The following is a 26,434-nucleotide window of genomic DNA, read 5'->3' as shown; positions in this document are numbered from 1 at the left end:
CTAGCAAGACTAATAAAGAAGAAAAGAGAGATGAATCAAATAGATGCAATAAAAAATGATAAAGGGGATATCACCACCAATCCCACAGAAATACAAACTACCATCAGAGAATACTGTAAACACCTCTATGCAAATAAACTAGAAAATCTAGGAGAAATGGATAAATTCCTGGATACATAACCCTCCCAAGACTAAACCAGGAAGAAATTGAATCTCTGAATAGACCAATAACAGGCTCTGAAATTGAGGCAATAATTAATAGCCTGCCAACCAAAAAAAGTCCAGGACCAGATGGATTCACAGCCGAATTCTACCAGAGGTACAAGGAGGAGATGGTACCATTCATTCTGAAAATATTCCAATCAATAGAAAAAGAGGGAATCCTCCCTAACTCATTTTATGAGGCCAGCACCATCCTGATACCAAAGCCTGACAGAGACACAACAAAAAAAGAGAATTTTAGACCAATATCCCTGATGAACAGCGATGCAAAAATCCTCAATAAAATACTGGCAAACTGAATCCAGCAGCACATCAAAAAGCTTATCCACCATGATCAAGTGGGCTTCATCACTGGGATGCAAGGCTGGTTCAACATATGCATATCAATAAACATAATCCAGCATATAAACAGAACCAAAAACAAAAACTACATGATTATCTCAATAGATTGAAAAAAAGGCCTTTGACAAAAGTCAACAGCCCTTCATGCTAAAAACTCTCAATAAATTAGGTATTGATGGGACGTTTCTCAAAATAATAAGAGCTATCTATGACAAACCCACAGCCAATATCATACGGAATGGGCAAAAACTGGAAGCATTCCCTTTGAAAACTGGCACAAGACAGGGATGACCTCTCTCACCACTCCTATTCAACATAGTGTTGGAGGTTCTGGCCAGGGCAATCAGGCAGGAGAAAGAAATAAAGCATATTCAATTAGGAAAAGAGGAAGTCAAATTTTCCCTGTTTGCAGATTATGTGATTGTATATTTAGAAAACCCCATAGTCTCAGCCCAAAATCTCCTTAAGCTCATAAGCAACTTCTGCAAAGTCTCAGGATACAAAATCAACGCGCAAAAATTGCAAGCATTCTTATACACCAATAACAGACAAACAGAGAGCCAAATCATGAGTGAATTCCCATTCACAATTGCTTCAAAGAGAATAAAATACCTAGGAATCCAACTTACAAGGGATGTGAAGGACCTCTTCAAGGAGAACTACAAACCACTGCTCAACAAAATAAAAGAGGACACAAACAAATGGAAGAACATTCCATGCTCATGGATAGGAAGAATCAATATCATGAAAATGGCCATACTGCACAAGGTAATTGATAGATTCAGTGCCATCCCCATCAAGCTACAAAGGACTCGTCACAGAATTGGAAAAAACTACTTTCAAGTTCATATGGAACCAAAAAAGGCCCCGCATTTCCAAGACAATCCTAAGCAAAAAGAACAAAGCTGGAGGCATCATGCTACCTAACTTCAAACTATACTACAAGGCTATAGTAACCAAAACAGCATTGTACTGGCACCAAAATAGGGATATAGACCAATGGAACAGAACAGAGCCCTCAGAAATAATACCACACATCTACAACCATCTGACCCTTCACAAACCTGATAAAAACAAGCAATGGGGAAAGGATTCCCTATTTAATAAATGGTGCTGGGAAAACTGGCTAGTCATATGTAGAAAGCTGAAACTGGATCCCTTCCTTATGCCTTATACAAAAATCAATTCAAGATGGATTAAGGACTTAAATGTTAGACCTAAAACCATAAAAACCCTAGAAGAAAACCTAGGCAATACCATTCAGGACATAGGAATGGGCAAGGACTTCATGACTAAAACACCAAAAGCAATGGCAACAAAAGCCAAAATTTACAAATGGGATCTAATTAAACTAAAGAGCTTCTGCACAGCAAAAGAAACTACCATCAGAGTGAACAGGCAACCTACAGAATAGGAGAAAATTTTTGCAATCTACTCATCTGACAAAGGGCTAATATCCAGAATCTACAAAGAACTCAAACAAATTTACAAAAAAAAACAAACAACCCCATCACAAAGTGGGCGAAGGACATGAACAGACACTTCTCAAAAGAAGGCATTTATGCAGCCAACAGACACATGAAAAAATATCCATCACCACTGTCCATCAGAGAAATGCAAATCAAAACCACAGTGAGATACCATCTCACACCATTTAGAATGGCGATCATTAAAAAGTCAGGAAACAACAGGTGCTGGAGAGGATGTGGAGAAATAGGAACATTTTTACACTGTTGGTGGGACTGTAAACTAGTTCAACCATCGTGGAAGAAAGTGTGGCGATTCCTCAAGGATCTAGAACTAGAAATACCATTTGACCCAGCCATCCCATTACTGGGTGTATACCCAAAGGATTATAAATCATGCTACTATAATGACACAGGCACACATATGTTTATTGTGGCACTATTCACAATAGCAAAGACTTGGAACTGATCCAAAAGTCCATCAATGATAGACTGGATTAAGAAAATGTGGCACATATACATCATGGAATACTATGCAGCGATAAACAATGATGAGTTCATGTCATTTGTATGGACATGGATGAAGCTGGAAACCATCATTCTCAGCAAACTATCGCAAGGACAAAAAACCAAAACTGCATGTTCTCACTCATAGGTGGGAATTGAACAATGAGAACACTTGGACACAGGAAGGGGAACATCACACACCGGGGCCTGTTGTGGGGTCGGGGGAGGGGGCAGGATACCATTAGGAGATATACCTAACATAAATGACTAGTTAATGGGTGCAGCACACCAACATGGCACATGTATACATATGTAACAAACCTGCACGTTTTGCACATGTACCCTAGAGCTTAAAGTATAATTTTAAAAAAAGAAAGAAAATATATATATATATATATAAAGAAAGTACTTGCAAATCATGTATCTAACAAAGGACCTGAATTTAGGACATATAAAGAACACTTATAACTCAATATATAAGAAAACAAACAATGCAATTTAAAAATGGACTAAACAAATAAATATTTCACCAAGAAGATATAAGAATGTTTAACAAGCATATGAACAGATGTTGGATGTCGTTGCTCACTAGAGAAATGCAAAGTAAAACCACAATGAGTTACTACTCGATACACTAGGATGGCTAAAATAGAAAAGATGGACAATAAAGAGTGTTGGAGACAATATGAAGCAATTGGAAATTTGCTGATGGGAATGGAGAATGGTACACCTACTTTGGAAAATAGTTTGATAGCTCCTGAAAAAATTAAACATAAACTCACCACAGAAACCAATAAATCCACTCTGAAGTGTCTATCCAAGAGAAATAAAATCAAGTATCTATACAAATAAAAGAAAATCTCTTATTTATTTATTTTGGGTTTTTTTTCAGTCTGGCTAAAGCTTTGTCAATTTTTTTTTAATCTTTTCTAAAGCCAACTTCTAATTTCGTTGATCTTTTCTCTTGTTTTTTTATTTCAATTTTATTCATTTGTGCTCTGATCTTCATTATTAGTTTTTTTCTATTAATTTTGGATTTAGCATGTTCTTGTGCTTTTAGTTGCGTCATTAAGATGTTTATTGGATTTTTTTACCTTTTTGATATATTATTTCGATGTATTTATTGCTATAAACTTTCCTCTTGGGGCTGCTTTTGCTGTATCCCACAGGTTTTGGAATGTTGTATTTCTACTTTCATTTGTATCAAAAAATGTTTCAACTCCCTTCTTAATTTCTTCATTACCTACTGGTCATTCAAGAGCATATTATTTCATTTCCATGTGATTTTATAGTTTTCAGTTTTCCTCCTGTTATTGATTTCTAGGTAAATTCCATTGTAGTCAGAGAAGATGCTTAATATTATTTCTTCTTTTTAAAAATTTTTCTGAAGACTTGTTTTGTGGCCTAACATATGATCTATTTTTGAAAATGATTTATGTGCTGAGGAGAAGAATGTGTATTCTGTAGCCATTGGATGAAATGTTCACTAAATATCTAATAGGTCCATTTGTTCTATAGTGCAGATTAAGTCCAATGTTTCTGTGCTGATTTTCTGTCTGTATGATCTGTCCAGTACTAAAAGTGGGGTGCTTAAATCTCCAGCTATTGGAGATCTGAGAACGGGCAGACTGCCTCCTCAAGTGGGTCCCTGACCCCTGACCGCCGAGCAGCCTAACTGGGAGGCACCCTCCAGCAGGGGCACACTGACACCTCACACTGCAGGGTACTCCAACAGACATGCAGCTAAGGGTCCTGTCTGTTAGAAGGAAAACTAACAAACAGAAAGGACATCCACACCAAAAACCCAACTGTACATCACCATGATCAAAGACCAAAAGTAGATAAAACCACAAAGATGGGGAAAAAACAGAACAGAAAAACTGGAAACTCTAAAAAGCAGAGTGCCTCTCCTTCTCCAAAGGAACGCAGCTCCTCACCAGCAACGGAACAAAGCTGGACGGAGAATGACTTTGCCGAGCTGAGAGAAGAAGTCTTCAGACGATCAAATTACTCTGAGTTATGGGAGGACATTCAAACCAAAGGCAAAGAAGTTGAAAACTTTGAAAAAAATTTAGAAGAATGTATAACTAGAATAACCAATACAGAGAAGTGCTTAAAGGAGCTGATGGAGCTGAAAACCAAGGCTTGAGAACTACGTGACAAATGCAGAAGCCTCAGGAGCTGATGCGATCAACTGGAAGAAAGGGTATCAGCCATGGAAGATGAAATGAATGAAATGAAGCGAGAAGGAAAGTTTAGAGAAAAAAGAATAAAAAGAAACGAGCAAACCCTCCAAGAAATATGGGACTATGTGAAAAGACCAAATCTACGTCTGATTGATGTACCTGAAAGTGATGGGGAGAATGAAACCAAGTTGGAAAACACTCTGCAGGATATTATCCAGGAGAACTTCCCCAATCTAGCAAGGCAGTCCAACGTTTAGATTCAGGAAATACAGAGAACGCCACAAAGATACTCCTCGAGAAGAGCAACTCCAACACACATAATTGTCAGATTCACCAAAGTTGAAATGAAGGAAAAAATGTTAAGGGCAGCCAGACAGAAAGGTCAGGTTACCCTCAAAGGGAAGCCCATCAGACTAACGGCGGATCTCTCGGCAGAAACCCTACAAGCCAGAAGAGAGTGGGGGCCAAGATTCAACATTCTTTTTTTTTTTTTTTTTTTTGAGACGGAGTCTCGCTCTGTCGCCCAGGCTGGAGTGCAGTGGCGCGATCTCGGCTCACTGCAAGCTCCGCCTCCCGGGTTCACGCCATTCTCCTGCCTCAGCCTCCCGAGTAGCTGGGACTACAGGCGCCCGCTACCACGCCCGGCTAATTTTTTGTATTGTTAGTAGAGACGGGGTCTCACCGTGTTAGCCAGGATGGTCTCGATCTCCTGACCTCGTGATCCGCCCGCCTCGGCCTCCCAAAGCAACATTCTTAAAGAAAAGAATTTTCAACCCAGAATTTCGTATCCAGCCAAACTAAGCTTCATAAGTGAAGGAGAAATAAAATACTTTTCAGACAAGCAAATGCTGAGATATTTTGTCACCACCAGGCCTGCCCTAAAAGAGCTCCTGAAGTAAGCACTAAGCATGGAAAGGAACAACCGGTACCAGCCGCTGCAAAATCATGCCAAAATGTAAAGACCATCGAGATTACGAAGAAACTGCATCAACTAATCAGCAAAATCACCAGCTAACATCATAATGACAGGATCGAATTCACACATAACACGATTAACTTTAAGTGTAAATGGACTAAATGCTCCAATTAAAAGACACAGACTGGCAAATTGGATAAAGAGTCAAGACCCATTAGTGTGCTGTATTCAGGAAACCCATCTCACGTGCAGAGACACACATAGGCTCAAAATAAAAGGATGGAGGAAGATCTACCAAGCAAATGGAAAACAAAAAAAGGCAGGGGTTGCAATCCTAGTCTCTGATAAAACAGACTTTAACCCAACAAAGATCAAAACAGACAAAGAAGGCCATTACATAATGGTAAAGGGATCAATTCATCAAGAAGAGCTAACTATCCTAAATATATATGCACCCAATACAGGAGCACCCAGATTCATAAAGCAAGTCCTGAGTGACCTACAAAGAGACTTAGACTCCCACACATTAATAATGGGAGACTTTAACACCCCACTGTCAACAATGGACAGATCAACGAGACAGAAAGTCAACAAGGATATCCAGGAATTGAACTCAGCTCTGCACCAAGTGGACCTAATAGACATCTACAGAACTCTCCACCCCAAATCAATAGAATATACATTTTTTTCAGCACCACACCACACCTATTCCAAAATTGACCACATACTTGGAAGTAAAGCCCTCCTCAGCAAATGTAAAAGAACAGAAATTATAACAAACTATCTCTCAGACCACAGTGCAATCAAACTAGAACTCAGGATTAAGAATCTCACTCAAAACCACTCAACTACATGGAAACTGAACAACCTGCTCCTGAATGACTACTGGGTACATAACGAAATGAAGGCAGAAATAAAGATGTTCTTTGAAACCAACGAGAACAAAGACACAACATACCAGAATCTCTGGGACGCATTCAAAGCAGTGTGTAGAGGGAAATTTATAGCACTAAATGCCCACAAGAGAAAGCAGCAAAGATCCAAAATTGACACCCTAACATCACAATTAAAAGAGCTAGAAAAGCAAGAGCAAACACATTCAAAAGCTAGCAGAAGGCAAGAACTAACTAAAATCAGAGCAGAACTGAAGGAAATAGACACAGAAAAAACCCTTCAAAAAATTAATGAATCCAGGAGCTGGTTTTTTGAAAGGATCAACAAAATTGATCGACCACTAGCAAGACTAATAAAGAAAAAAAGAGAGAAGAATCAAATAGATGCAATAAAAAATGATAAAGGGGATGTCACCACTGATCCCACAGAAATACAAACTACCATCAGAGAATACTACAAACACCTCTACGCAAATAAACTAGAAAATCTAGAAGAAATTGATAAATTCCTTCACACATACACTCTCCCAAGACTAAACCAGGAAGAAGTTGAATCTCTGAATAGACCAATAACAGGATCTGAAATTGTGGCAATAATCTATAGCTTACCAACCAAAAAGAGTCCAGGACCAGATGAATTAAAAGCCGAATTCTACCAGAGGTACAAGGAGGAACTGGTACCATTCCTTCTGAAACTATTCCAATCAATAGAAAAAGAGGGAATCCTCACTAACTCATTTTATGAGGCCAGCATGATTCTGATACCAATGCCAGGCAGAGACACAACCAAAAAAGAGAATTTTAGACCAATATCCTTGATGAACATTGATGCAAAAATCCTCAATAAAATACTGGCAAACCGAATCCAGCAGCACATCAAAAAGCTTATCCACCATGATCAAGTGGGCTTCATCCCTGGGATGCAAGGCTGGTTCAATATACACAAATCAATAAATGTAATCCAGCATATAAACAGAGCCAAAGACAAAAACCACATGATTATCTCAATAGATGCAGAAAAGGCCTTGGACAAAATTCAACAACCTTTCATGCTAAAAACTCTCAATAAATTAGGTATTGATGGGACATATTTCAAAATAATAAGAGCTATCTATGACAAACCCACAGCCAATATCATACGGAATGGGCAAAAACTGGAAGCATTCCCTTTGAAAACTGGCACAAGACAGGGATGCCCTCTCTCACCACTCCTATTCAACATAATGTTGGAAGTTCTGGCCAGGCAATTAGGCAGGAGAAGGAAATAAAGGGTATTCAAATAGGAAAAGAGGAAGTCAAATTGTCCCTGTTTGCAGATGACATGATTGTATATCTAGAAAACCCCATTGTCTCAGCCCAAAATCTCCTTAAGCTCATAAGCAACTTCAGCAAAGTCTCAGGATACAAAATCAATGTGCAAAAATCACAAGCATTCCTATACACCAACAACAGACAAACAGAGAGCCAAATCATGAGTGAACTGCCATTCACAATTGCTTCAAAGAGAATAAAATACCTAGGAATCCAACTTACAAGGGATGTGAAGGACCTCTTCAAGGAGAACTACAAACCACTGCTCAAGGAAATAAAAGAGGATACAAACAAATGGAAGAAAATTCCATGCTCATAGGTAGGAAGAATCAATATCGTGAAAATGGCCATAATGCCCAAGGTAATTTACAGATTCAATGCCATCCCCATCAAGCTACCAATGCCTTTCTTCACAGAATTGGAAAAAACTACTTTAAAGTTCATATGGAACCAAAAAAGAGCCCGCATCACCAAGTCAATCCTAAGCCAAAAGAACAAAGCTGGAGGCATCACGCTACCTGACTTCAAACTATACTACAAGGCTACAGTAACCAAAACAGCATGGTACTGGTACCAAAACAGAGATATAGATCAATGGAACAGAACAGAGCCCTCAGAAATAACGCTGCATATCTACAACTATCTGATCTTTGACAAACCTGAGAAAAGCAAGCAATGGGGAAAGGATTCCCTATTTAATAAATGGTGCTGGGAAAACTGGCTAGTCATATGTAGAAAGCTGAAACTGGATCCCTTCCTTTCACCTTATACAAAAATCAATTCAAGATGGATTAAAGACTTAAATGTTAGACCTAAAACCATAAAAACCCTAGAAGAAAACCTAGGCATTACCATTCAGGACATAGGCATGGGCAAGGATTTCATGTCTAAAACACCAAAAGCAATGGCAACAAAAGACAAAATTGACAAATGGGATCTAATTAAACTAAAGAGCTTCTGCACAGCAAAAGAAACTACCATCAGAGTGAACAGGCAACCTACAGAATGGGAGAAAATTTTTGCAATCTACTCATCTGACAAAGGGCTAATATCCAGAATCTACAATGCACTCAAACACATTTACAAGAAAAAAACAAACAACCCCATCAAAAAGTGGGCAAAGGACATGAACAGACACTTGTCAAAAGAGGACATTTATGCAGCCAAAAAACACATGAAAAAATGCTCACCATCACTGGCCATCAGAGAAATGCAAATCAAAACCACAATGAGATACCATCTCACACCAGTTAGAATGGCAATCATTAAAAAGTCAGGAAACAACAGGTGCTGGAGAGGATGTGGAGAAATAGGAACACTTTTACACTGTTGGTGGGACTGTAAACTAGTTCAACCATTGTGGAAGTCAGTGTGGCGATTCCTCAGGGATCTAGAACTAGAAATACCATTTGACACAGCCATCCCATTACTGGGTATATACCCAAAGGACTATAAATCATGCTGCTATAAAGACAGATGCACATGTATGTTTATTGCGGCATTATTTCACAATAGCAAAGACTTGGAACCAACCCAAATGTCCAACAATGATAGACTGGATTAAGAAAATGTGGCACATATACACCATGGAATACTATGCAGCCATAAAAATGATGATTTCATATCCTTTGTAGGGACATGGATGAAATTGGAAACCATCATTCTCAGTAAACTATTGCAAGAACAAAAAACCAAACACTGCATATTCTCACTCATAGATGGGAATTGAACAATGAGATTACATGGACACAGGAAGGGGAACATCACACTCTGGGGACTGTTGTGGGGTGGGGGGAGGGGGGAGGGATAGCATTGGGAGATATACCTAATGCTAGATGATGAGTTAGTGGGTGCAGCACACCAGCATGGCACACCAGCATGGCACATGTATACGTATGTAACTGTCCTGCACAATGTGCACATGTACCCTAAAACTTAAAGGATAATAATAATAAATAAATAAATAAATAAATAAATCTCCAGCTATTATTGTTTTGGGATCCATTTCTCTCTTTAGCTCTAATGATATTTGCTTTATATATCTGTGTCCTCCAGTGTTGTGTATGTATATATTTACTATTGTTTTATTCTTTTGCTGATCGACCCCTTTATCATTACATAATGAATTTGTCTCTTTTTATAGCTTTTGTCTTGAAATATATTTTGTCTGATATAAGTATGGCTATTCTTGCTCTTTTTTGGTTTCCATTGACATGGAATATCATATTTTTTCCATCTTTTTTTTTAGTCTATGTGCGTCTTTATATTTTAAGAGTGTTTCTTGTAACCAACAGATCATTGCACACATTTTTAAAATCCATTCAGCCACTTTGTTTTTTTGATTGCAGACTTTAGTCCGTTTACATTCAATGTTATTATTGATAAGTAAGGATTTATTATTGCCATTTTGTTATTTGTTTTCTGGTTGTTTTGTGGTCTTCTCTTCCATCCAACCTCCCTTCCTTCCTGTCTTCCTTCTTGTGAAGGTGATTTTCTCTGGTGGTATGTTTTAATTTCTCGTTTTTAATTTTCTTTATGTATCTGTTGTAGGTTTTTTGATGTGAGGTTACCACGAGGCTTGCAAACAACTAGTAACTCATTATTTTAAACTGATGACAACTTAACACTGATTGTAAAAACAAACAAACAAGGAAAGAGAAAACTGAAAAAAACTCTAACTTTATGCCTCTGCTTTCTAAATTTTTGTTGTTTTTATTTATATCTGATACTATTTATATCTTGAAAAGTTGTTATTTTTGTTAGATTCATCTTTTAGTCTTTCTGCTCAAGATATGAGTAGTTTACACAAAATTACAGTGTCATAATTTTCTGTGTTTGTGTACTTACTATTACCAGTGAGTTTTGTCCCTTCAGATGATTTCTTATTGCTTGTTGATGTCCTTTTCTTTCAGATTGAAGAACTCGGTTTAGCATTTCTTGGATGACAGCTTTAGTACTGATGAAATCCCTCAGCTTTTGTTTGTCTGGGAAAGTCTTTATTTTTCCTTCATGTTTGAAGAATATTTTTTTCTGGGATATACTATTCTTGAATAAAGTTTTGGTTTTTTTTTCTTCAACACTTTAAATATGTCATGCCACTCTCTCCTGGCCTGTAATTTTCCACAGAGAAGTCTGCTGCCAGATGTATTGGAATGTGTTTGTATGTTGTTTATTTTCTTCTGGTGCTTTTAGGATCCTTTCTTAATCCTTGACTTTTGGGAGTTCGATTACTAAATGTCTTGAGGTAGCCTTATGTAGGTTAAATCTGCTTGGTGTTCTATAACCTTCTTGTATTCTAATATGAATATCTTTCCCTAGATTTAGAAAGTTCTCTGTTATCCCTTTGGATAAACTTTCTATTCGGATTTTTTTTTCAACCTTCTCTTCAGGTCCAATAACTCTTAGATTTGCCCTTTTGAGACTATCTTCCAGATCTTGTAGGCACGTTTCATTCTTTTTTATTCTTTCTCTTTTGTATCCTTTGACTGTGTTTTCAACTCTGTCTTCAAGCTCACTAATTCTTCGCTTGATCCATTCTGCTGTTGACGCTGATGTGTTCTTCAGTTTGTCTGTTGAATTATTTATCTCCAAAATTTTTGCTTGATTTAAAAATTTATTTCAATCTCTTTGTTAGATTTATCTGATAGGATTCTGAATTCCTTCTCTATGTTATCTTGAATTTTGTTGAGCTTCCTCAAAACTATTTCGATTACCCTCTCTGAAATGTTACATATCCTTGTCATTCTGAGATTGGTCTTTAGTGCCTTATTTAATTCATTTGATGAGGTCATGTTTTCCTGAATGGTCTTGATGCTTGTAGATGTTTGTCAATGTCTGAGCATTAAAGAGTTGGGTATTTATTGTAGTCTTAGCTGTCTGGGCTTGCTTGTACCCACACAACTCAGGAAGGCTTCCCAATTATTCAAAGGGAATTGAGTGTTGTGACCTAAGTCTTTGGTCACTGTAGCTGTCTCTGCATTAGGAGGCACCCCAAGCCCAGTAATTGTCTAAATCTTGCAGTCTTGTAGAGGTATTGCCTTGGTGGTTTTGAGTAAGATCTGAGAGAATTGCCTAGATTATCGGGCAGAGACTCTTGTTCTCTTCTCTTACATTTCCCCAAATAAATGGAGTCTCTCTCTTACTGCTGAGCTGATTGGAGCTAGAGGAAGGGTGACACAAGCAACCCTGTGGCCACTACCACTGGGACAGCACTGGGTCAGACCTGAAGCCATTACAGCACTGGGTCTTACCCAAGGCCTGTGGCGACAACTGCCTTGCTACCGCCAATGTTTACTCAAGGCCCAAGTGCTTTTTAGTCAGTAGATGATGAGTCCAGCGAGGAGTGTATCCTTCCCTTCAGGGCAGCGAGCTACTCCTAGCTCAGAGTGGGTCCAGAAATGCCATCCAGGAGCCAGGGCCTGGAGTCAGGAACCTTAGGAACCTACTTGGTGCTTTTTTCTACTGCACTTGAGCTGGCACCAAAGCCACAAGAAATGTTCCTTCCACGTTTCTCTCTTCTTTCCTCAAGCAGGAGTCTCTCCCCATGGCCACCACCACCCTAATCCTGCAATGAGTACTGCCTGGCTACCAATAATGATCATTCAAGGCCCAAGGTTTCTTCAGTCATCTTGTGGTTAATGCTGCCAAGCCTGGGTCTTTCCCTTCAGGGAAGTAGGCTCCCCTCTAACTCAGGGAAAGTCCGGAAATGCCATCCAGGAGCTAAGGTCTGAAATTGGAAACCCTAGAAGCCCACTTAGTATTCTACCCCACTGTGGCTGAGCTGGTGTTGAAGCTGCAAGACCATGAACCTTTTACTCTTCTCTCTCCTTTTCTCAATCAGAACGGGTCTCTCCTCATAGCACCATAGCTGGGAAGGTGCTGGGTCATACCTGAAGTTAGCATGGCTTTGAGTCTCACCCAAGGCCCTGGTACCCACTGCTGATTATTTAGGGCCCAAGGGACCTTTAATCAGCAGGTCACGAATCCTGCCAGGACTAGGTCCTTCCCTTCAAGGCAGCAGGTATCCTTCTGGTCCATGGTGTGCCTAGAAATGCCATCTGGAAGCTAGGACCTGGAATAGGGGTCTCAGGAATCTTCCTGGTGCCCTATTTTACTGGCTGAGTGGGTTTCCAAGTTGGAAGACAAAGTCCTGTTTACTCTCCCCCTCCTCTTCTCAAGCAGAAGGAAGGAGTTTCTCCTGGACCTGTGAGCTGTGCTGCCTGGGATGGAGGGAGAGGTGATGCAAGGACTCCCTTTGCAGTCCCAGCTGGTGTCTCATTAGGTCATGAGTACCCAAAGTCCACTTGCTCTGAGCTAAGCCAAGCACCAGGCTTTGCCCAGGAATTGCAGTCTTTGTGACCTAGACTGTCTTTCATGTTTATTTATAACCCAGGACACTTTAGCCTATAATGGTGGGACTAGCTGGAACTCAGTTTCTGACTGCTAGGATGGATGATTCCCCTTGGGCTAGGGCTGGTCTAAATGCTTCTTCTGTGGGTGCTGGTTGAATTGTGCCCTGTGTTGCTTTCCGTTGTGACAAGGAGCACCGTGTTCTACTGCAAAGTCCTACAATTACTGTGCTCTCTCTCCCCTACATGTACAGATTCTCTCTCCATATCATGTGGCTGCTGCTGGGGTTGGGGGAAGAGTAGCGTCAGTAATTCAAGAATGTCTTCTCTTGTCTTTTCTACCCTCTTCAGTACCTCCTTCCTTGCTATGATGTCAAAACCAGGTACTGTGATTGCTCACATTATTTTTTTCTTATGAAGGTGCTTTCTTGCGTGGATATTTGTGCAAATTGTGTTCCTATGGGGTGAGGGAAGGTGATCACTAGAGGGTTCTATTCAGCCACCTTGCTCCCCCTATTCCCTGAATAATTTTATCACTCCAAGATACTATTGTTAAAAATCCTAACCTAGTTAGTATTTCATCATCTTGTGATGAAATAGAATCCCATTAAAAAGAAGGCTAGATGGAACACAAAAACCATAAGAGGAAAGAAAAAAGAAACAATGAAACTTCATCAAAAATAAAATTTCTGCTCATCAAAAGATAGCTTATTTGAAAATTGATGTGTACAATCCACCAAATCAATAGGCTAAGAAAAAAAATTATATAGTATCAATACATGTAGAAAATCTTTTTACAAAGTTCAACACCACTTCAAATAAATATGAAGTGCAACCTATTGTTAGGTTGGTGCAAAAGTAATTACAGTTTTTGCCATTAAAAATAATTTTATGACAAAAATTTAATATCTTTAATGGCAAAAACCACAGTTACTTTTGCACCAACCTAAGAGGATAGAATATTAAAAAAAAAAAAACCCTGATTTTCTAGCCTCTGGTGCTGAAAAGGGTAAAAAAAATAATAATAATCTCAGCAAACTAGAAGTAGAGAGGAGCTTCCTCAACTGATGAGCATCTGTAAAAACTCCTATATCTGACATCATACTTAGTGGTGAGAAACTAAATGCTTTTCTGCTAAAATCAGGAATAAGGCAAGGATGTCCCTTCTCTGTCAGGCCTCTGAGCCCAAGCTAAGCCATCATATCCCCTGTGACCTGCACATACTCATCCAGATGGCCGGTTCCTGCCTTAACTGATGACATTCCACCACAAAAGAAGTGAAAATGGCCTGTTCCTGCCTTAACTGATGACATTGTCCTGTGAAATTCCTTCTCCTGGCTCATCCTGGCTCAAGAGCTCCCCTACTGAGCACCTTGTGACCCCCACTCCTGCCCGCCAGAGAACAACCCCGCCCCTTTGACTGTAATTTTCCTTTACCTACCCAAATCTTATAAAATGGCCCCACCCCTATCTCCCTTCGCTGACTCTCTTTTTGGACTCAGCACACCTGCACCCAGGTGAAATAAACAGCTTTATTGCTAACACAAAGCCTGTTTGGTGGTCTCTTCACATGGACGTGAGTAAAATTTGGTGCCGTGACTCAGACTGGGGGACCTCCCTTGGGAGATCAATCCCCTGTCCTCCTGCTCTTTGCTCCATGAGAAAGATCCACCTACAACCTCTGGTCCTCAGACCAACCAGCCCAAGGAACATCTCACCAATTTTAAATCCGGTAAGCGGCCTCTTTTTACTCCCTTCTCCAACCTCTCTCACTATCCCTCAACCTCTTTCTCCTCTCAATCTTGGTGCCACACTTCAGTCTCTCCCTTCTCTTAATTTCAATTCCTTTTATTTTCTGGTAGAGACAAACAAGACACGTTTTATCTGTGGACCCAAAAACTCCAGTGCCAGTCACGGACTAGGGAAGGTGGCCTTCCCTTGGTGTTTAATCATTGCAGGAATGCCCCTCTGATTATTCACACAGGTTCAGAGGTGTCAGACCATGCAGGGACACCTGCCTTGGTCCTTCACCCATAGCGGCAAGTCCCGCTTTTCTGGGGGAGGGGCAAGAATGCTTCAACCCCTTCTCCTTCACCCTTAGCGGCAAGTCCCACTTTTCTGGGGGAGGGGCAGGAACCCTGACCTCTTATCTCTGCACCCTGATCTGTTATTTCTGTGCCCCAACCTCTTATCTCTGCACCCCAACCCCTTATTTCCATGCCCTGATCCCTTCTCTGCTTTTCTGGAAGGCAAGAACCCCCCACCCCTTCTCCATGTCTCTACTCTCTTTTCTCTGGGCTTGCCTCCTTCACTATGGGCAAGATTCTACCTTCCATTCCTCCTTCTTCTCCCTTAGCTGGTGTTCTTAAGATCTTAAAACCTCTTCAAATCTCACCTGACCTAAAATCTAAGCATCTTATTTTCTTCTGCAACGCCGCTTGACCCCAATACAAACTCGACAGTAGTTCCAAATAGCTGGAAAACGGCACTTTCAATTTTTCCATCCTACAAGATCTAAATAATTCTTGTCATAAAATAGGCAAATGGTCTGAGGAGCCTGACGTCCAGGCATTCTTTTACACATTGACCCTCCCTAGTCTCTGTTCCCAATGCAACTCGTCCCAAATCTTCGTTCTTTCCCTCCCACCTGTCCCCTCAGTCCCAACCCCAAGCGTCCCTGAGTCTTTCTAATCTTTCTTTTCTACAGACCCATCTGACCGCTCCCCTCCTCGCCAGGCTGAGCTAGGTCCTAATTCTTCTTCAACCTCTGCTCCTCCACCCTATAATCCTTTTATCACCCCACCCTCCTCACACCCTGTCCGGCTTACAGCTTTGTTCCGTGACTAGCCCTCCCCCACATGCCCAGCAATTTACTCTTAAAACGGTGGCTGGAGCTAAAGGCATAGTCAAGGTTAATGCTCCTTTTTCTTTATCCCAAATCAGATAGCATTTAGGCTCTTTTTCATCAAATATAAAAATCCAGTCCAGTTCATGGCTCGTTTGACAGCAACCCTGAGACACTTTACAGCCCTAGACCCTAAAAGGTCAAAAGGCCATCTTATTCTCAATATATATTTTATTACCCAATCTGCTCCGGACATTAAATAAAACTCCAAAAATTAAATTCTGGCCCTCAAACCCCACAACAGGACTTAATTAACCTCACCTTCAAGGTATACAATAATAAAGTAGAGGCAGCCAAGTAGCAACATATATCTGAGTTGCAATTCCTTGCCTCCACTGTGAGACAAACCCCAGCCACATCCCCAGCACACAAGAACTTCCAAACACCTGAACCGCAGCAGCCAGGCATTCCCCCAGAACTGCCTCCCCCAGGAGCTTGCTACAAGTGCCAGAAATCTGGCCACTAGACCAAGGAATGCCCACAGCCCAGGATTCCTCCTAAGCTGTGTCCCATCTGTGCAGGACCCCACTGGAAATTGGTCTGTTCAACTCACCTGGCAGCCACTCCCAGAGCCCCTGGAACTCTGGCCCAAGGCTGACTGACTCCTTCCCAGATCTTCTTGGCTTAGCGGCTGAAGACTGACGCTGCCCGATCGCCTCAGAAGCCCCGTAGACCATCTCAGACACTGAGCTTTAGGTAACTCTCACAGTAGAAGGTAAGTCCGTCCCCTTCTTAATCAATACAGAGGCTACCCACTCCACATTACCTTCTTTTCAAGGGCCTGTTTCCCTTGCCTCCATAACTGTTGTGAGTACTGAAAGCCAGGCTTCTAAACCTCTTAAAACTCCCCAACTCTGGTGCCAACTTAGACAATACTCTTTTAAGCAGTCCTTTTTAATTATCCCCACCTGCCCAGTTCCCTTATTAGGCTGAGACACTTTAACTAAATTATCTGCTTCCCTGACTATTCCTGGACTACAGCTACATCTCATTGCCGCCCTTCTTCCCAATCCAAAGCCTCCTTTGCATCCTCCTCTTGTATCCCCCCACCTTAACCCACAAGTATAAGATACCTCTACTCCCTCCTTAGTGACCGATCATGCACCCCTTACCATCTCATTAAAACCTAATCACCCTTACCCCACTCAATGGCAATATCCCATCCCCCAGCATGCTTTGAAAGGATTAAAGCCTGTTATCACTCACCTGCTACAGCATGGCCTTTTAAAGCCTATAAACTCTCCTTACAATTCCCCCATTTTATCTGTCCTAAAACCAGACAAGCCTTACAAGTTAGTTCAGGATCTATGCCTAATCAACCAAATTGTTTTGCCTATCCACCCCATGGTGCCAAACCCATGTACTCTCCTATCCTCAATATCTCCCTCCACAATCCATTATTCTGCTCTGGATCTCAAACATGCTTTCTTTACTATTCCTTTGCACCCTCCATCCCAGCCTCTCTTTGCTTTCACCTGGACTGACCCTGACACCCATCAAGCTCAGCTAATTACCTAGGCTGTACTGCCGCAAAGCTTCACAGACAGCCCCCATTATTTCAGTCAAGCCCAAATTACTTCCTCATCTGTTACCTATCTCAGCATAATTCTCATAAAAACACGTGCTCTCCCTGCTGATCGTGTCTGGCTAATCTCCCAAACCCCAATCCCTTCTACAAAACAACAACTCCTTTTCTTCCTGAGCATGGTTGGATACTTTTGCCTTTGGATACCTGGTTTTGCCATCCTAATAAAACCATTATATAAACTCACAAAAGGAAACCTAGCTGACCCCATAGATCCTAAATCCTTTCCCCACTCCTCTTTCCATTCCTTGAAGACAGCTTTAGAGACTGCCCCCACCTTAGCTCTCCCTGACTCATCCCAACACTTTTCATTACACACAGCTGAAGTGCAGGGCTGTGCAGTCGGAATTCTTACACAAGGACTGGGATCGCGTCCTGTAGCCTTTTTGTCCAAACAACTTGACCTTACTGTTTTAGGCTGGCCTTCATGTCTCCGTGCAGTGGCTGCTGCTGCCTTAATACTTTTAGAGGCCCTTAAAATCACAAACTATGCTCAACTCACTCTCTACAGCTCTCATAATTTCCAAAATCTATTTTCTTCCTCACACCTGACACATATACTTTCTGCTCCCCGGCTCCTTCAGCTGTACTCACTCTTTGTTAAGTCTCCCACAATTACCATTGTTCCTGGCCCGGACTTCAATCTGGCCTCCCGCATTATTCCTGATACCACACCTGACCCCTATGACTGTATCTCTCTGATCCACCTGACATTCACCCCATTTCCCCATATTTCCTTCTTTCCTGTTCCTCACCCTGATCACGCTTGGTTTATTGATGGCAGTTCCACCAGGCTTAATGGCCACACACCAGCAAAGGCAGGCTATGCTATAGTACAAGCCACTAGCCCACCTCTTAGAACCTCTCATTTCCTTTCCGTTGTGGAAATCTATCCTCAAGGAAATAACTTTTCAGTGTTCCATCTGCTATTCTACTACTTCTCAAGGGTTATTCAGGCCCCTTCCCTTCCCTACACATCAAGCTCAGGGATTTGCCCCCACCCTGGACTGGCAAATTAGCTTTACTCAACATGCCCTGAGTCAGGAAACTAAAATACCTCTTGGTCTAGGTAGACACTTTCATTGGATAGGTAGAGGCCTTTCCCACAGGGTCTAAGAAGGCCACCACAGTCATTTCTTCCCTTCTGTCAGACACAATTACTCGGTTTGGCCTTCCCACCTCTATGCAGTCCGATAGTAGACCGGCCTTTATTAGTCAAATCAGCCAAGCAGTTTTTCAGGCTTTTGGTATTCAGTGAAACCTTTTTATCCCTTACAGTCCTCAGTCTTCAGGAAAAGTAGAACGGACTAATGGTCTTTCAAAAACACACCTCACCAAGCTCAGCCACCAACTTAAAAAGGACTGGACAATACTTTTACCAGTTTCCCTTCTCAGAATTCAGGCCTGTCCTTGGAATTCTACAAGGTACAGCCCATTTGAGCTCCTGTATGGATGCTCCTATTTATTAAGCCCCAGTCTCATTCCAGACACCAGACCAACTTGGACTGTGCCCAAAAAAACTTGTCATCCCTACTATCTTCTGTCTAGTCATACTCCTGTTCACCGTTCTCAACTACTCATACATGCCCTGCTCTTGTTTACACTGCCGATTTACACTGTTTCTCCAAGCCATCACAGCTGATATCTCCTGGTGCTATCCCCAAACTGCCACTGTTAACTCTTAAAGTAAATAAATAATCTTTGCTGGCAGGACTATGCTGAATCTCCTTAGGCACTCTCTAATTAGATGTCCTGGGTCCTCCCAATTCTTAGTCCTTTAATACCTGTATTTCTCCTTCTCTTATTCCATTTAGTTTTTCAATCCATACAAAACCGTATCCAGGCCATCACAAATAATTCTACATGACAAATGTTTCTCTAACCACCCCACAATAATCACCCCTTACCACAAAATCTTCCTTCAGCTTAATCTCTCCCCCTCTAGGTTCCCACGCTGCCCCTAATCCTGCCCAAAGCAGCCCTGAGAAACATCGTCCATTATCTCTCCATACCATCCCCCAAAATTTTCACCATCCCAACACTTTACCACTATTTTGTTTTATTTTTCTTATTAATATAAGAAGACAAGAATATCAGCCCACTGAGCCCAAGCTAAGCCATCATATCCCCTGTGACCTGCACATACACATCCAGATGGCCGGTTCCTGCCTTAACTGATGACATTCCACCACAAAAGAAGTGAAAATGGCCTGTTCCTGCCTTAACTGATGACATTGTCTTGTGAAATTCCTTCTCCTGGCTCATCCTGGCTCAAGAGCTCCCCTACTGAGCACCTTGTGACCCCCACTCCTGCCCGCCAGAGAACAACCCCCCTTTGACTGTAATTTTCCTTTACCTACCCAAATCTTATAAAACGGCCCCACCCCTATCTCCCTTCGCTGACTCTCTTTTTGGACTCAGCGCACCTGCACCCAGGTGGAACAAACAGCTTTATTGCTCACACAAAACTTGTTTGGTGGTCTCTTCACATGGACGCGAGTGAAATTCTCACCAATTTTATTTAACATAGTACTGGAAGTCCTGGCTGATCCAATAAGATAGGAAAGGAAATAAAACATACATAGTTTGGGAAGGAAAAAAAAATTGTCTTTATTCACAGATGACACAGTTGTCTACATATAGAAAATCCCAATCAACAAAAAACTTCCTGGAACTAATAAGTGATTATAGCAAGTTTGCAGGGAATAAGATTAATGTACAAAAATCAATTGCTTTCTTATATGCCAACAATGAACACATAGAATTTGAAGTTTAAAGCATAACATTTATATTAACACAAAATTAAATACTTAGATATAAATCTAAGAGGTATATTTAAGATCTCTATGAGGAAAACTATAAAACTTTGATGAAGGAAATAAAAAAGAGCTAAATATAAGAAAAAATACTCCATATATATGGATAAGAAGTCTCAATATTGCCAAAATGTCAGTCTTTCCCAATCTGATCTACAGATTCAATGTAATCCCAAACAAAATGTAAGGAAATTATTTTGTGTCTATCAACAAATGATTCTAAAGTTTACATGGAAAGGCCAATAGACCCAAATATTGAAGGACAACAAATTCAGAGGACGGTTATAACCCAGCTTCAAGAATTGCTTATAAAGCTACGTCAATCAAGAAAGTGTGGTATTAGTGAAAGAATAGATGAACAGATGAATGGAACAGAATAGGGAGCTTAGTAGCTTACCTGCATAAATATAGTCAACTGATCTTTGACAAAGGAACAAAGTATTAAATGAAGAAAGGACAGAGCTTCAACAAATGGTGCTGGAACTATCAACTATCTACATCCAAAAAAATCCCAAGAATCTAGACACAGATCTTACATCTTTCATAAAAAGTAACTCAAAATTAACTCAAGACTTACAGGCAAAACTATAAAACTATTACATAACATGGGAGGAAATCTAGGTGACCTTGGGTTTGTTGATTTTTTTTAGATACAATATGAAAAGCATAATCCATGAAAGAAAAAACTGATACATTATACTTCATTAAAATTTTAAAACTTCTCTGCCAAAGACAGCTATTAGAATGAAAGGACAAAGCACAGACTTGGAAAAATCTTTCCAAATATGTATCTGATAAAGGACAAGTATCCAAAATATAAAAAGAACTTTTAAAACTCAACAACAAGAAAGTAAACAATCTGATTAAAAAATGGGCAAAAGATCTAAACAGTCACCTCACCAACAATGCAGATACAGATAGCAAAAAAGCATATGAAATATTACTCACCATTGAATACTATCAGGGAATTGCAAATCAAAACAAAATACCAGTGCACACCTATTAGAATGACTGAAATCCAAAACACTGTTAACATCAAATGCTAGCAAGGATGTGAGGCAACAGGAACTCTTACTCATTTCTTGTAGGAATGCAAAATGAAACAGCCACTTTGGAAGACAGCTTGGCAACTTCTTACCAAACTAAACATACCCTTATTATATAATCCAGCAAATATGCTCCTTGGTATTTGCCCAAAGGAGTTGAAAACTTATATCCACATAGAAATGTGCACACAGATGTTTATAGCAGCTTTATTCATAATTGAAAGTAGCTAAGATATCCTTCAACAGATGAATGGACAAACTGTAGTATAATATATAGCTATAATGGTATATTATTCAGTAATAAAAGGAAATAAGCTATCAAGTCATTAAAAGACATAGGGGAATCTTAAATGCATATTGCTGAATGAAAAAAGTCAATCTGAAAAAACTACAAACTGTATGATCCCAACTTTATGACATACTGAAAAAGGCAAAAGCTACAGAGACAGTAAAAAGATAAGTGGTTATAAGGGATTCTGGGGGAAAGAGGGAGGGATGAATAGGTGGAGCATGGGGTATTTTTAGGGCAGTGAAACCATTCTATATAATACTGTAATGGTGGGCACATGTCATTGTACATTTGTCAAAACTTACAAATGTACAGTGCAAAGAATGAACCCTAATGTAAACCATGAACTTTATTTAACAATAATGCATCAATATTGGCTCATCAGTTTTAACAAATGGACCATACTAACACAAGGTGTTAGAAATAGGAGAAACTGTGTGAGGATGTGGCAGGTGGGGGGCATCTATATGGGAACATTCTGTACTTTCTGCTCAATTTTTCTTTAAGCTTAAAACTGCTATGAAAATATAGTTTATTAATTAAGAGATAGCTTAAGAAAATGAGTAAACAGGCAACAGATTGAAAACACAATACACACATTTGATAGTATATATATATATATTTGACAAACGAATTGCATCTAGATATATAAAGAACTCCTAAAAATTCATAAAAGATGGATGGCCTAATAAACATTGAGGAAAGGACTAACATATACCTCACAAAAGAAGAGATATTAACAGTCAATAGGTACATGAAAAAAATCCACAATGAGTTAACACTTCACACCCACAAGAAAGGCTAATATTAAAAAAAAATTGTTGAGAATATAGAGAAACTGGAACTCTCATACATTGCTGGTGGAAATGTAAAATGATACAAATTCCTCGGTTTGGCTGTTTCTTATAAACATTCTCAGCTGATGACCAAGCAATCCTACTCAGTGGTTTGGAATAAAAACATATGTTCATACAAAGACCTACATGTACATCTTTATAGCAGCATTATTATTAATAGTTAAAAAGCAGAAACAAAATATGCTCAATTTGTTAATAAATACATTGTGGTATATGTTTGAAATGTAATACTTCTCAGCAATAAAAGTTGAATGAACTGCTTGTCATGCAAAAGTCTCAAAAATATTTTGTTAAGCGAAAGAAACCAGAACCTGAAAAATACATGCTGTGTGATCCATTTATATGAAATCCAAATATATATAACTAATCCATTGTGATAGAAATTAGATAATAATTTCACAAGGGAAATTGGATGGAAAAGGTCATGAGGACACTTTCTGGGAAATATTCTATATCTTGTTTAGAGTGATCATTATATGAGCTTATACAATTGTCAAAAATCATTAAACGGAAGACTTAAGATCTGTGAATTGTGTGTTAATTATAGCTGAATAAAAATGCCCAGAGGCCAGCACAATAAAATATATTTACATAAATTCAAATGTACTCTACTATACAATGAGGGTAATCCTTTGTTTCCAAACTAATTTTTTTAGAGACAGATTAAAATATTTTATTATATTTCTATTACTTTTAGAGATTCCTATCCTGAGAGTTTCATTCTATATTAAAATACACAAAACTAAATATCCCAGAAGAGAACCATGCAGTGTTCTAAAGTGTCAGACATAAACACAGGTTATACCTGACAAAGGATCTCACAGATTTCTTTTTCACCCAAAACTAGAGAAATTGATGAACTTCTATAGAGAAGCTATATTTTTACCACTATTATTACCTTAAAAATGTAAAATTTGAAACAGAAAAAGAATAAACAACTTAGTGAGGGCTCCATTTTCACTGAAAAGTGATATTTCTTCAAAGTTGAAAGCATTTTGAGCTTTTCTGAGGCCTCCATATACTCTCGTAAGTTTTTATGGTCTCATGTAAGCTTTTTTGAGTGAATTTCTACTCCTTCCATCAAATAATAACTTAACAGAGTGTCCAAATAATTCTCTAAGAAACCAGGAGCTTGAAGGAAAATTCAGTGATCATCTCTCCATATCCAACCACTGAATAGTTGAAACATATTAATTTCTCAGGTGAAAAAAAGTAACTGAATGAGAGCCCAAGTATTGAATTAAATAAGGTATCTTCCAAATCCTGGTGGAATATTCTCAGAATGAAAATGTATAAAAACTAAGGCTGAGAATAAATTATAACTATATTGCAATTGAGGCACAAATGCTAAACTATATCCTATAGTATACATCAACCAAATTCTTGATGAATCTGATGGGTTGAAAAATATTTTTAAATATCTTGATCTTGTCTCAATTTATGCCCAGTGGGTAGAGACTCGATTGGTGCTGATAACAATAGTAAAAATAATGGTAAAATATTGCTTCTTCGAGTGATTTCAAAGTTAGATGCCTATAATTTAAGGTTTGTGCTTCTTCTTTGGCTTCACCAACTCAAGGATTCCAGATATGGTCTTCTGCATACTCTTTTCCTGGCTACTCCCATTCAGGCCTCAAGCTCAATGTCTCTTTTTCAAAGAAACCTTTCTGGACTGCTCCATGCTACTCCTTCTACTAGATTGATCTCAAGTCACATGCTCTCATAACAACTTGTAATTTTCCGTTGAACGTATTATAATTTTCATTACATAACTATCATTGTGATGATAGTGGCATACCGAATCCAGCAGCACATCAAAAAGCTTATTCACCACGATCAAGCCAGCTTCATCCCTGGTATGCAAGGCTGGTTCAACATATGCAAATCAATAAACATAATCCATCACATAAACAGAACCAGTGACAAAAACCACATGATTATCTCAATAGATGCAGAAAAGGCCTTCGATCAAATTCAACACCCCTTCATGCTAAAAACTCTCAATAAACTCGGTACTGATGGAACGTATCTCAAAATAACAAGAGATATTTATGATAAACCCACATCCAATATCATACTGAATGGGCAAAAGCTGGAAGCATTCCCCTTCAAAACTGGCACAAGACAAGGATGCCCTCTCTCACCACTCCTATTCAACATAGTATTGGAAGTTCTGGCCAGGGCAATCAGGCAAGATAAACAAATAAAGTGTATTCAAATAGGAAGAAAGGAATTCAAGTTGTCTCTGTTTGCAGATGACATGATTTTATATTTAGAAAACCCCATGGTCTCAGCCCAAAATCTCCTTAAGCTTATAAGCAACTTCAGCAAAGTCTCAGGACACAAAAATCAATGTGCCAAAAATCACAAGCATTCCTATACACCAGTAGTAGACAGCCAAATCAAGAGTGAACTCCCATTCACAATTGCTACAAAGAGAATAAAATACCTAGGAATCCAACTTCCAAGGGATGTGAAGGACCTCTTCAAAGAGAACTACAAACCACTGCTCAAGGAAATAAGAGAGGACACAAACAAATGGTAAAACATTCCATGCTCATGGATAGGAAGAATCAATATCATGAACATGGCCATATTGCCCAAAGTAATTTATAGATTCAATGCTATCCCCATCAAGCTACCACTGACTTTCTTCATAGAATTAGAAAAAAACTACTTTAAATTTCATATGGAACCAAAAAAGAGCCTGTATAGCCAAGACAATCCTAAGCAAAAAGAACAAAGCTGGAGGCATCATGCTACCTGACTTCAAAATATACTACAAAGCTATGGTAACCAAAACCACATTGTACTGGTACCAAAGCAGATATATAGACCAATGGAATAGAATAGAGGCCTCAGAAATAACACCACACATCTACAACCATCTGATCTTTGAGAATCCTGATACAAACAAGCAATGGAGAAAGAATTCCCTATTTAATAAATGGTGTTGGGAAAACTGGCTAGCCATATGCAGAAAACTGAAACTGGACCCCTTTCTTACACCTTATACAAAAATTAACTCAAGATGGATTAAAGACTTAAATGTAAGACCTAAAACCATAAAAAAAAACCTTAGAAGAAAACCTAGGCAATACCATTCAGGCCATAGGCACGGGCAAAGACTTCATGACTAATACACCAAAAGCAATGGCAATTAAAGCCAAAATTGACTTAATTAATATGTTTCTATCACTTATTCTATCTAAAGTTCCATAAGGGCAATGATCTTTTTAACCTAGTCATCACTGTAGCTCCAGTCTTTGACATTGTATAATTACTGAGTAAGTATTTGTTGAGTGAATGAATCATCATTCGAAGAAAGATAACAAAATAGTTACAGAATTGGCTTCAAGATAGACATATAAATCAATAAAAAATAATAAAGTACACAAATAAACCCACTTTTAGATAGATCACTGTTTAGAGATACACTCCACAACTATTTCCAATGCCAGGACTTTATAATTTGCACTAATTAGAGAGATATTTTGGACATTTCAAATCCTTCACAAAATTCTATGCTAGTGTCCTATATAAGATACCAAAGTCAGAAGAAAGAAATCACATTTTTAGAATACAACACTCGCATTAGCATTAGTCATTGGATTCCAAGTTCTTTTTTATATATAGATATCCCATTGTTTCTGTATCATTTGCCAAAGCACTTTTCCCACTGCATTGTCTTTGCTCCGTTATCAGAAATCAGTAATCTATCTAAACGTGCATGTATTTGTGGACT

Source organism: Pan paniscus, chromosome 2 (genome assembly GCF_029289425.2).
Source record: "Pan paniscus chromosome 2, NHGRI_mPanPan1-v2.0_pri, whole genome shotgun sequence".
NCBI lineage: Eukaryota > Metazoa > Chordata > Mammalia > Primates > Hominidae > Pan > Pan paniscus.
The sequence above is the reverse complement of the archived record's forward strand: the minus strand, read 5'-3'. Positions refer to the sequence as shown.